The sequence below is a fragment of the Tiliqua scincoides genome, chromosome 5, assembly GCF_035046505.1.
Source record: "Tiliqua scincoides isolate rTilSci1 chromosome 5, rTilSci1.hap2, whole genome shotgun sequence".
Taxonomy (NCBI): domain Eukaryota; kingdom Metazoa; phylum Chordata; class Lepidosauria; order Squamata; family Scincidae; genus Tiliqua; species Tiliqua scincoides.
Window position 1 is genome coordinate 87,984,697 of NC_089825.1, and position 12,494 is coordinate 87,997,190.

Consider the following 12,494-nt stretch of genomic DNA (forward strand, 5'->3'; position numbering starts at 1 on the left):
GAGACATTACCTGTAGCACTATCCTGCAACTCCTCAGCCCTACCCCCCCCCCCAAAAAAAAACATAGGAAGCTGTTTTCTATGGAATCAGACCTTTGGTATTTACTGACTGGCAGCACTCTTCAGAGCTCGAAATAGAATTTTTTCTGTGCCCTACCTGGAGATGCCTGGGATCAAGCTGGGAGGGGGAGAATCCCCAGGGGCTGGACTTTCAGGAGGCCCAGGCCATGACACAACAAACTTATCTACCACAAAACAAATTGCAGGAAAATTTAGGAAGGGGGCCAATCAGTAGAGGTATTTTGTTTCTGGTGAGTAAGATAGGTTTACATTCTAAGTCTTACTGAACACAATGAGCTTAAGGAAAATACTGCCATTTTCAAATACTCTACCACAGTGGTTCTCACACATTTAGCACCGGGACCCACTTTTTAGAATGAGAATCTGTCAGGACCGACTGGAAGTGATGTCATGACCAGAAGTGACATCATCAAGCAGGAACATTTTTAACAGTCCTAGGCTGCAATCCTACCCACACTTACCCAGGAGTAAGTCCCATTGACTATCATTGTTAAAAGAATATACATAGTAGCTTGTTAAAAGTACAGATCTGTAACATTTTCACAAATGCAGTCACTGACCTTGGTCACAGACCAAGTGAATCAACTCTAGTATATTAAAAATATAATATTGAAATGAATGGGGACCCACCTGAAATGAGCTCTCAACCTACCTAGTGGGTCCCGACCCACAGTTTGAGAAACATTGCTCTGCTAATCAGGTATCTTGCCTTGGCCCAATGCCAGCTCTTGGTGATCCTGCCTGGAATTCAGTCTGAACCTATTTGCATGCAAAGCATGTGATCCAACAATGGGAAGCGCATAAAAATACTTTGGATTTTGAGTGTTCAGAGCACTAAGATACTCAGTAATGTTTAGAACAACCCTTCAAGGCAGTGGTTCCCAAACTGTGAGCCATGGAAACCTCCCTGAAGCAGCAGAATCCTAGCAAAAAACCCACTGCCCTGTACAATTATAGGACTGTAGCCCTAATGGGAAGCTGTGGTCTTGCTCTTACCTGTGGGAATTTATTTATGCTTTTAGTTAAATGATTTTATTTATTAGTTGTGATCCTGCCATTCCTCCAAAGAGTTAATAGTAGTTTACATAGTTCCTCCTTCCCTCCCTGCATTTTATCCTCAAAGCAACTTTTTGAGATAGGTTAGATTGAGAGGTCACCCAGTCAGCTTCATAGCTGAATGAGGATTAAATTTAGATTTCCCAGCCCTTGTCCAAAATACTAAGCCCAACACCATTATTGCCCTTGAAGCAGTAATCAATTTCTGTGACCCTGAGCATGTGCAAAATGCTCCTTGACCTGCATCACTTCGTAACCTTATCTGGAATTTGGAAGCAGAGCTTTCAGGTCAGAGGGGATCCCAACTTCTAGGCAGGTTTGGTTTGATGTTTTGGCATCTTTCTAATTTGGCATTGAATTGTTTGAGGGCCAAATCCTATTCAGTTTCCCAGTGCTGGTGTTGCTGTGCCAATGGGGCGTGTGCTGCATCCTGTGATAGAGAGGCAATCACAGAGGCCTCCTCAAGGTAAGGGAACATTTGTTTCCTTACCTTGGGACTGCATTGCTGCTACACTGGTGCTGGAAAGTTGGATAGGATTGGGCCCTGAGTTGGGTTGCTTAATAGACAAGCTGTCCCGGTGTTCAGATGAGTGGCCTGGAAGGAGAAATAAAGGCTATGGCTGTGGCAGGCTTTTGGACAGTTGCACAGTGCTTGAGATAGGGTTGATGAGCAGGGAACTGCAAGACACTGACATGTGGAAAATTGGATTGTATGGAGCTGTTCTGTGATCTCGTTTTTAGCTTGGCTCAGCACTAGATGCAGTAAACAGATATGGGGAAGGATGTAATGACACTCTTGTACTATCATAAACCCCCACCCCAGATTTCCAAATGCCTGATCTTTTGAGAGGAGTGTCTGCCATCGTAACCAAGTTAGCAGCCTTGCCAACAGGTCACACCCATGTTTACCCAATACACCTGTTCAGGCAACTGGCTCTGGCTTTTGTTGTTGTTGTTGAACATAGTATTAAATTACCTGTTAAAGAGAACCACTGATGTAAAAGGTTTCAACTCCTACAGTAGCTATGAGATGTGGCAAGAGTTGGCTGGTCACTCTTACTCTTGCTGTCAGATTAATTGCGGATGGCATCTGCTTGAAATCACTTATTACAGGCCAGCTGTTTCTTAATGTACTTCAACCACTCTTTGGTACATGTAATCACAGTGAAAAGGGGTGGCTCTTTCCTACACCTTCTCTGATTCGTCATACAATATTTGAAAATACAGCACAGGTATTTTTCTAGCTAGAAATGACTCGAGAGTAAGACATGTCTTAAGGCTGAAATGGTTGGCAACCTTCAGTCTTGAAAGACTATGGTATAAGCCTACAGCATCCAGTATTCCCAGGCAGTCTCCCATCCAAGTACTAACCAGGCCTGACCCTGCTTAGCTTCCAAGATCGGATGAGAAACATATTTCAGGTAGCATGCGAAGGCTGAAATAGATTCTCGACTACTTTGGCTTGCAGCTCATCTCTGGTGAGGCTAAGCTTGACTTTATCCTTTTGCTTGAATGAGAGCTATTTTAACAGGAATAATATAGTACTCAAGGCCTCTCTTCAGAATAACATATTATATCCTCCCTGAATTTCTGAGCAGTGAGAAGTTTCAAGTTGCTTTCCGGGATTAGCAGTGCAATCCTATACATGTGTATTCAGTATTGTAGTTCCATTGTGTTCCGTGACTGCAGTGCTATACATACTTTCCTGGGAGTAAGCCTCACTGAATGCAATGGAACTTACTTCTGACTAGACATGCATAGGTTTGCATCTATGCGGTTTCGTTTGGATGAGAGACCTCTAGAAACTGATAGTTCTTTTGTTATATTTGTTTTATTTACAGATATACAAGCAGAGCCCAGTGACGATTATATAGACCAATTTTGTTCATACACCAATCAGCCCTCAAAGCTTACTTTGCTTTGGCTAGTTACCATCTCTCAGTCTAATCTATTTCATAGGGTTGCTGTAAAGAGAAAGGGTGTGGGGGCTATGTGAACACCACACTGACTCTTTTACGGAAGGACAAAATAAAAATAAAAGTAAAATAAATTTTGTTCAATACGAATTGCTCATCAGTAAGTCTCCATAGGACTGTAGCCTTAATAGTCATAGGTAAATGTAAATTTGGGTTTATATGTGTACAGTAATTAACATTATGCCATTAACATTAACATTATTAACATTATGCCATTTAGTTGGCTGCTGAACAACTGAGGATGCAAGAAAGTGTACATGAAAAATTGAGAAATGAATAAACTTATGAAATGAAGCTAAAGAAGATCCTCTAAAACAGGAGTCGGCAACCTATGGCCATAGGCCAAATCTGGCCCACCACCCATTCAAGCTGCACAGAGCTTGGATTGGGAGGCAAAGCTTCCCACCCAATTTGCCACAAGCTGAACAGGACTTGCAGCATAGGGACTCCAAGAACCTGGGCAGGCAGGTCTGCTATTTCCTGTCCAGTGCATGGCAAATTGGGCAGGAGGCTCACCTTTTGAGTCCCATGCCATGCTTCTGGGACCTGGACAACTCAGAAGTTTGGCGATGGCATGATGATGTAATCGCCGAACGCCCAGCCCCTTTACCGGAAAGGGGCAGATCCCTAAGGCAGATCCCTGCCGTAAAACGTGGCTTTGGTCATATAAAAACAGAAATGCTACTTGAACACCACATGAGCGCGCATGTAGCTTCTCATTGTGGAGAGGAGAAAGCAAGATTAGAATTGCCAGGTCTCCAGATGTTTAGAACCTGATAGAGTCAAAAAGCCAGGGAGCTCAAGGCTAGTATCTGGAGGACCATAGGGCAGAACCTCACAGCTCTAAAAACTTCACAAGCTTCTGCAAACAGATCTTCAGTTCAGTTAATAATTAGGCAGATAATGAATAATTAGAATATTGTCACTATTCCCATGAGTTTTCAGACTATATTTCTTATGCTTTGTTTGCTTTCCTCCTCCAAGTTACTCCCTCCCTCAGAAAGAACAAGATTTGGAGAGCACAATCATTGTTGGAAAATGTAAATGGTTTAAATTTTAGAATGGGGAAGAAATCTGGAACAGGCCTGTTGCTTCCTCACTTTTGGGTCCTCACTCTATCAGTGCTTCTACTGGAGACTTTGGAACAGGGAGTCAAATTTCACATTTTGGCACCAAATTTGTATTTTACAAAAAGAAAGGCATTTGAATATTCAGTTTTCAGTTTAATATCTTAGATTTGTTAGTGGTAACATTAGAATCAAAACTGCCATGCTTGTGATGCTGCAGGTTGAGGACTACCAACCCTAGCTGAAGCTATTCCTGGAGCAGTGTTTCTCAAACTGTGGGTTGGGACCCACTAGGTGGGTCCCCATTCATTACAATATTTTATTTTGAATATATTAGACTTGATGCTACCATGGTATGTGACTGCATTTTGGGAAATGTTACAGTCCTTTGCTTTTAACAAGCTACTATGTATATTCTTTTTACAATGATAGTAACTGGGACTTACTCCTGGGTGTGAGTAGGATTGTTAAAACTTTTCCTGCTGGATGAAGTCACTTCTGGCCATGACATCACTTCCGGTGGGTCCTGACAGGTTCTGATTCTAAAAAGTGGGTCTTGGTGCTAAATGTGTGAGAACCATTGTTCTGGAGGGTTTTTCTCCCGTTCCAACCTGATGTAGTACTGGAAATTCCTGGAGACCAGACTGAAATCTCCAAGACTGCTTTCAATAGTCACCTGGAGATGGATACAGTGGTGGTCCTGGTCCTGGAGGGCCTAAAAAGTCACTTCCAGTTTCCCTGAAGTGACATTTTTAGGGCCTCTGAAAGCCTTACAAGGCCTTCTGAGGCGACGTTGGGGAAGCCGCATGTGGCTTCTCTCACTCCCAGAAGGCACCCAAGCAGGCGGCAGTCAGTGCAACTGGTGGGGGGTGCAGCATGACTGGTAGGCATCCTTCCAGACTTGCCACCCAGGATCATTTGACCCCCCTTGTAATGTGGGGCCTGAACAAGGTGACTGGATAGATGCCAGAGACCTTGTAAGCAGTATGAAGTTTATTTTATCAACCAATTGAACAGAACAACCAGTTCCAAAGCTTTAACTCAGCAATTTTCAACCACTGTGCCGTGGCACACTGATGTGCCATGAATGGTCTGTAGGTGTGCTGCTGGAGTTTGAGGGAGGGTCATTTATTAATAGGGCCATTGATGAATGTGAGGCCCCTACTTGTGATATGGTGTGCCTTGTTGAAAAAATGGATGTGCCTTGACAATTTTAGCACCTTGTCAGTGTGCCATGAGGTGAAAAAAGTTGAAAATGGCTGCCCTAACTGCCCTCCCTAAGTCTTCCAAAAACCTCTTCCTGAGATAACTAATCCTCCTTTTTATCAGCTCATCTCAACTCTCCTCTTTCTCCATAGCTCTCTCCTCAACTGTCCTTCAGCCACTGCCCTCTCTCAAGGGCTCTCTTCATCTGCCATGATGATTGACTGGACTCTGCTACAGTGCATCACTGCTACAGGGGGAGAGACCCAGTTACTGTCACCGTGATGGTAAACTTACCGTAAACACTTACAACACCTTGGATACCCCCCCAGGTATGCCACAGGACAGAGGTTGATTCATGGAGACTCCAGAGAGTTGGCAATCCTATTCATATGGGGGGAGGGGTGAATTTTGAGTATTAGTAGGGGTGAAGGGAAATGTGCTTTTATTTTTTTAAAAGGCACCTAAAATCTGTATATCAGCATCTTGACTTCACAAATCACAGTGTTTTAATTGGAATTGGAGTACAGTATAGGCCAGTGTTTCTCAAGGTTTGTCCTCTGCCATACCACTTCACACGGTCCGCTGTCGCAAACTTAGGGGGGGTTTGGGGTGCTCAGAGTTCTTGGCTCTCGAACCCTAAAGCCCTCAAGACCCCCCTATTCAGTAGTATTGCCACCACCCTGTATGTGCCAGTGCCTCAGTCCAGGGACACTGAGACCCTCTAGGCTTAACAGTACCTTGCAGGTACTGAGCACTTTCTCCAATTAAAGCTTCAGTCCTCAAGTCATTTACTAATAGGGCCATTGACCTCAATGAACGGTAGCTTACTGAACGGCTAGGCAGGATTCTGAACCTTTGTCCCCAACAGACAATGAAACAACTTGGTAAAAGAGATTTTAATTTATTAAGTACATAAGGTTACATAAGGCAGCAAATGCTAGAGGCATAAACATCTAGGAAACATATCAGCAATAAAATAATAAAGCTAGCTGGCTATCTCTATTAATACCTAACTCTCACCTGGGTCAGCTTCTCTTGTAGATCTTTTAGCTCCAGGCTACCTGTGAGGCCAGATGCCCATGGTGGACAATGGAGCTCCAGTGTGCAGGATGTTGCACCCAAAACCTCTGTCCAGGAAGGAACCGGACACACCCCTTGGGGCACCCATTATTATACTTCTTATGCTAATAGTACTGAGGTGACTTCATACTTATTTAGACTGTCCAATCAGAAACTTTTGAGGACAGAACCAAGTTGGCTTGGTTGCTAGCCCTCCTAGTTCTTACCCCTCCCAACTGGAGATCCATAGCTGCATTCCATTCCGGTGCCTTTCTGCCTGCAAAGGCGCTACATTCCAATGCGTTGTAATTCTTGTTGTCTGTCCTTTCTGGCCAGCAAAGGAGAGACAACAATCTTTTTGTTTATTTACTCACACTCTTGCAGCTAGGAACTGCCGGCCACCTCTCCGTCACTGACCCAGTTTGGTTCAGGCTCCACATGCTAACCTAGGCCTAACATGTACATATTCATGACATCCACCTATTCAAAGTACCACTGGAAGTAACTGGTGATGACATCATTAACTGGTGTATGGCATCATTATGGTATATGACATCATCGGTAACTGGTGAGGACACCATTAACTGGTGTATGACGTCATTATGGTGTGTGACATCATCGGTAACTGGTGATGACATCATTACCAATTACTTCTGGGTTGGGAGGCCAGATACGACCCAACAAACACCAGTAAGCGACTCAGGGTGGGCGGAAGGGCTTTTTCGAGCATGGAAAAGCATGCTTTGGAGTTCTGCCCACTGTTTGTTGTGTCATGTCCCTGGTCTTGCGGCCGGGCGGCAGGTGTCCAGGGGTCCCATGAGTACCACCAGCCACCACCTCAGACACCACTGGAGGTGCCTGTACCACTGGTTGGGAGACACTGGTGTAGGTGGACACTTGGGCAACAGCACCCAATGATTTTTGAAATCATTTTGAAATAACTGAAATGGGAAGACTTTAACAGCCTAATCCTACCCACACTTTCCTGGGAGTAAGCCCCATTGACTAGAATGGGACTTACTTCTGAGTAGACCTGCATAGGCTTGGCTGTCAAACCCCAAAACGTGCTTTGGACTCTAAGGTGATGGTGGTGAGGGGATAACTGAGAGCCCAGTCCTATGCATGCCTACTCAGAAATAAATCCCATTGGTGTCAATGGGGCTTACTCCCAGGAAAGTGTGGATATGCATCGTGGTGAGGGGACAACTGAACGTTTCGTTGTGGCGGCCATTGGAGGTTCCAAACCTCCATTCATGGAAGTGGACCGTTAAAGACCGCTGCCAGTCGGTTGCCAATGGCAACAGTTCCAAGATGGCGTCTCCGCCAGGCAACTAGGCGGTGACGCCGATGACGTTCTACACTAAGGTGGGGGGAGGACAAGGACTGGCCGAGGAAGCCTCAGGCCTGCTTGAAGGAGGGATGTGTGGTCAGAAGAGCAGACTAGATTGCTGATTCGCTAGCGAGCCTGTCGCTCAAATTACGTCATACGACGACCCTAGAAGATGGTTAACCGATAGGCGAATTGATGTTGTCAGTCAGCGTACGCTCGGGCCGGCCCCCGAGCATCGCGATTGGGGCTTCCCTCTTGTCACAGAAAAAGCTCCACTCTTCCCGCCGCTTTTCTCCTTCGGTCTGTTCCGATTGGTCATTATGGTTGTCACTCTCCGTTAGGCGTAGGGGCGGAAGGAGCAACTCGCCCTGCGATTGGGCAAAGGAGCTGTCACTCGCGCCCGTCCTGGAGACGGATTGGAGGAGGCCGCGCGAGGGTGGGGAGGAAGGGTGGTGGGAAATGGGTGCTGCTGCCGCCGCCGCTGCTGTTTGGGGTTAGGACCGGGAGTGGGGCAGCAAGGCCGCCCGAAGGCAGCGGCGGGCGCTGTTTGGAGAACGGTGGCTGGAAGGAGAGACGGTATAAGGGGGCGGGAGGAACGAATGGGGTTGCATGAGGGGAAGTGGGTGGAGCCGGGTGAGGAAATAGCTGAGTAAAGGGTCGGCAGGGAAAGGCGGGGGTGGTGACATGTGGGACGCGGGGAGCTGAGGCCATGAGGCTGTGGTGGGTCAAGGGGGCCTCTAGTGGGGGTGTTGGTGAAGGGCGAGGCAGGAGGGGGCTTAGAGGGGGCTGGTGGTGTGCCGGGTGGAGGGAGGGGGGCTGGTCCTAAGAGGGTGAGGGACAGGTGGGGGCTTCTTCTGGGAGGGGGAATGTCCAGTGAGCAGGGATTCAGGTGGGGCTTGAGGAGTGGGTAGTTCTTGGAGGTGGTTGGAAGACCTGACAGAGGGACTGGGGGGTGGGAAATGGGGAGTTAAAGGGCGCTGAATGGACTCGCAAGAGGAAAAAGAGAGGCCAGGGAGGTGGGTTTGGGATGGGAGGAGGGAGGCTTCCAATGTGGCAACCAGGCAGGAGAAGTGAGGATGGCTTGAGTGGTCTTCCCCTCTGGGTCAGTGGCGGTAACCCAGAAGCAGGCGTTCAGATGGGAAGGTGGGGGTGAAGGGGGTTGCTGCTAGAAAGTGAAAACTGTTTGGGGGGGGTAGGGGGTCTGGATGGGGCTGAAGGCAGAGGATAAGCAGTGCATCCGGAGGTATGGAGAGGGGTTGTGGGAAGGGGAGGCCAGTAGCAGGAAGTGAAATGGGAGCAGATTAGGACCTGGTGGAGGAATTCTAGGAGTAAGGAAGAGATTCTGCAGTGGATATAATTTAAACAATTTAGGTTATTCCTAAATTGAATTATTTAGAATAATAATAATTATTTAGGAATTATTTAGGTATTGAATTATTCAGAAGGAGCATGGCTTTATTCTGAGGCAAATGTTGGCAAAATAATACTGCCCTACCTCATGAGGCTGTCCTAAGAACTTTTATTATTACTATCATTATTGTTATTATTATCATCATCATCAATAATTGATATTCCGGTTTTCAACAGAAAGTTCGCAAAGCAGTTTACGGAAAAAATCAAACAAACAACTAGTGGCTCCCTGCCCCAAAAGGGCTTACAATCTAAGAAGATGCAAAACAACACCAGCAGAAAGCCACTAGAAAAGACACTGTTGGGCTGAGGAGGGTCGGTTACTCTCCCCCTGCTAAATAAAAGTGGAGCATCCACTTGAAAAAGTGCCTCTTACCCAGTTAGCAGGGGTTTACTAATGTGATAATGTGTGCAAACACCCAGGAAGAGCACAGTATGTATGAATGCTGAGTAGTGTCTGCATGGTAGCAGAAGGAAATGCTAGTGGGCTTGTAAGCAAGCCGGGGTCTTTGGTGGTCTCCTTTGTGTGTACATGTGGCTGATAGTGGTACTCCTGATGTTTCCCCATAGACAACTATGCTATACATCCCAACCTCTTACAGTATGTTTATGTAGAAGTTAATTTGGAAAGACCACCTACTCATAAGGAGATGGGAGGTGGTAAGCACAGAAGCATTCCACAGTCATTTTTTGTGAGTTCTTATATGCCTGTGACCATTTGTGGGGTTGGGGCTCATTTATTCAAAGAATTGTTTGTTCTTTCTTAACACCTCAGTGCCTTTTCAGTGGCCTCCTTAAGAATAATTCTTTCTGTTGGATTGTGTAAATGACCAATCATCTTTAATGTATTCCTATGAATATGCAGGAGGAACTGGTGTATTTTAATGGTGTCATTGTTCTTTGTACAAAATCATACTTTATTGCTTTTGGAGGTTTGAATGGTTCTACATAAAGCATTATCATTCTACATTGGATTGTGGATTATTCTATTTAGTGTGTCCTCAGCAGTAGCGTACCAGTAGGTAGTAGCAGAGTGTATGTGATAATTGCAAACAAGAGGGGCAAAATAGGACCCCTCAGAGTGTGAAAAGGCCAAGGTAGAGGTTTTAGCAGGGAAGATAGAGATTATTTGAGTTACAAACAGTAGAGAAGATGTGTGAGATGTTTTGGAGATCAGAAGATTTTTGAAGTAATCAGAGCGGGAAACAGACTCAAAAGAAAAGGGGATCAACTAAGAAAATATTTGGATGTTACTGTATATCCATCCATAAAATCACATCATTTTACTCTGAAGTAGTCAATCCTGAATTTCCTGATCCATGTTATGACCCCAAACTGAACTCATGTTCCACTCACCCCATACATTTGAATACCATGTTTTTTCACAACTGTGATTGTGACTACAAGAATGCTGAAATTATGTTAAGGGATTGCTGTACAGTACACAGTATGATGTATGAAACTTTGGAGTGAGAAGGGAGGATAATCAGGTGGTTGTCAGGGGCAAGGAAAGTAGTGGCTTCTAGAAAGGAGAGGGAGCAGGAAAACAGTGGTGAACAGCAGGTTTATTTGTTCTTAGGAATGGGTGTATACCAGTATTTTACGTAATACCTGTGTACATTGTCTCTAATTATTTCATGTTAAGTGTTCAGAACTATTTTCTAAAAAGAGAAACTAGAAGGAATATTGTTTATGGTACTAGATTTACCTGGGAAGGAGAAGGAAGGTTACAATTGGGAATAGCGTGTGAAGAACTGGGCGGGGTGTTAGATGCCTGCTGAGGTCAAGGATTTTGGGGTTGATTGTTTCTTATACCATTGTGAAGCTTGCAGCTGTTTGAGATGTACTTGCTTGTATATAAATAGGACAGACTCTGTGCTGGCCTGTGAAAAGATTTTGCGATTGCATCTGGCCTAGGGGGAATTCTCCAGGCTTTCTGTCCTGCTACTTGGATGCATTTTGAGATGGTTTAAAACGAGACTGTGAAATGTGAGCCCAGAAAGTCACAGTGATCAAGAAGTTTGAGTTTAAGAGGGGGCATGGCATGCCAAAGAGCATGTGGTGGGAGGATTTTCACTCTTGGCTTTATAAACAGCAACAACAGCTTGGAAATCATGTATCTTTGATGGAAGAGACAAGCAAGAGATTGCTTAAATGTAAGTAGGCTAAAGTAGACATTTTGGGTTAGGGATAGTGTGTGATTGCTCTTAACAGGTGTGGGTTTTAAAATTTGTGATCTCTCATTTAATGTGGATGGCAGCAATGGATGGGACAAAAATTGCAATGTGGATTAGGACAGAGTGTTGCAGGTTACAAAAGAAATGGCTGAGTTTCAAAGGTACGACTGGCAAGCTGGAAGCATAATCTCTCTCTTTGCAATCTGCACCACTGGTTTTTGAGTTTAGATAAAACAACTTTTGAATTGATTTTGTTGGTAAAATAGCATTGCAGCCCAAGTCTTACTAAACACAATAGGCTTACAGCTGAGTAAAATAAATAACACCGTTTTCAAATACCTTTATTGGTTATAATGTGCAGTCTATACATACTTGCTCTTCCTAGCAATTTTGTGAAGAGTATATTGAGCTTTTCCTATTCCCATATTACTTGTATGCAAGTGCAACTGTTAGTTGATTTTATGTGAGTCTTTCTAGACAAGTGGATTATTAAAGTGCTTTGGTGTCTCTTCCCCCATTTTGGAGAGTTTTTTGGTGACCTATGGGAGCTTGCCAGGGAGCAGTTTCTGTGTGTGTATTGAGGGGAGGCGTTTGATCCTCACTGCCTCTTCATCTTTTTCAGTAAAGCCTCCAGGACTCATGCTATCTCCCTGCAACTGTTGGGAGGACTAGATGCTGACTTGAAGGGAAAGTTGGGTAGGAGAGATCAAAGGGTGATAAAATGGAATTAACTATTTATAAGGCACCCTCATGCAGACTTGCCATATTTAATCAGGTTGGAAGACTAATAATTAAATAAGTTAGGGAAATATGATTTAGAAGATAACTTTTTTTGGTTCAAGTTCTTCAAACCTCTGTAAGTGGACCAATGAGACATTGTTTCATTCTGTTTTCTTTGGTGTATTTCAAAATTTTTTAAACAGTGAAAGATGAGTTTTCTTTTCCAAATAAACCAGGAATCTAGATAGCCTACTGGTTGAACACACAATTGCCAGCATTACATGCACATGCATACCGAGCCTCCTACATAAGCATAAGCAGTAAATGTGGTGGTTGGTAGTGGTGTATAAAACGTGCTGGAAAAATATGTTGAAGATCATTTCAGACTGACAGTCACATAAGCTCTTATAGTT

General features: G+C 44.6%; 1 protein-coding gene across 2 annotated transcripts in view; it reads left to right on the forward strand.

Moving 5' to 3' along the window:
• The first annotated feature begins 8,229 nt into the window (after window positions 1-8,229).
• NFE2L1 (NFE2 like bZIP transcription factor 1) overlaps window positions 8,230-12,494 on the forward strand; it is a 37,951-nt gene continuing 33,686 nt past the window's right edge. The window contains exons 1-2 of one of the 2 annotated variants that reach the window (XM_066628798.1): window positions 8,230-8,350; window positions 11,280-11,340. The gene's annotated coding sequence lies outside the window, so the exon portion shown is untranslated. The remainder of the gene's footprint in view (window positions 8,351-11,279; window positions 11,341-12,494) is intronic. The other variant, XM_066628797.1, reaches the window with a different exon arrangement.